A 246-nucleotide genomic window follows, 5' to 3' on the forward strand; every position below is an offset into this window, starting at 1 on the left:
CAATTCTCTGTAGAGGACCTAACAAAAATCTTCAAAGAAGAAGAACCCATGGCAGCCGAAAACAACAACAATGCCAACAATGCAAGGAAGGTGCTGGGTGACTTTACTGCACCTACTCCCGACTTCTATGGGAGAAGCATCTCTATCCCTGCCATTGGAGCAAACAACTTTGAGCTTAAGCCTCAATTAGTTTCTCTAATGCAACAGAATTGCAAGTTCCATGGACTTCCATTGGAAGATCCTCAT

This window comes from Arachis duranensis, chromosome 5, assembly GCF_000817695.3.
Source record: "Arachis duranensis cultivar V14167 chromosome 5, aradu.V14167.gnm2.J7QH, whole genome shotgun sequence".
Taxonomy (NCBI): Eukaryota; Viridiplantae; Streptophyta; class Magnoliopsida; order Fabales; family Fabaceae; genus Arachis; species Arachis duranensis.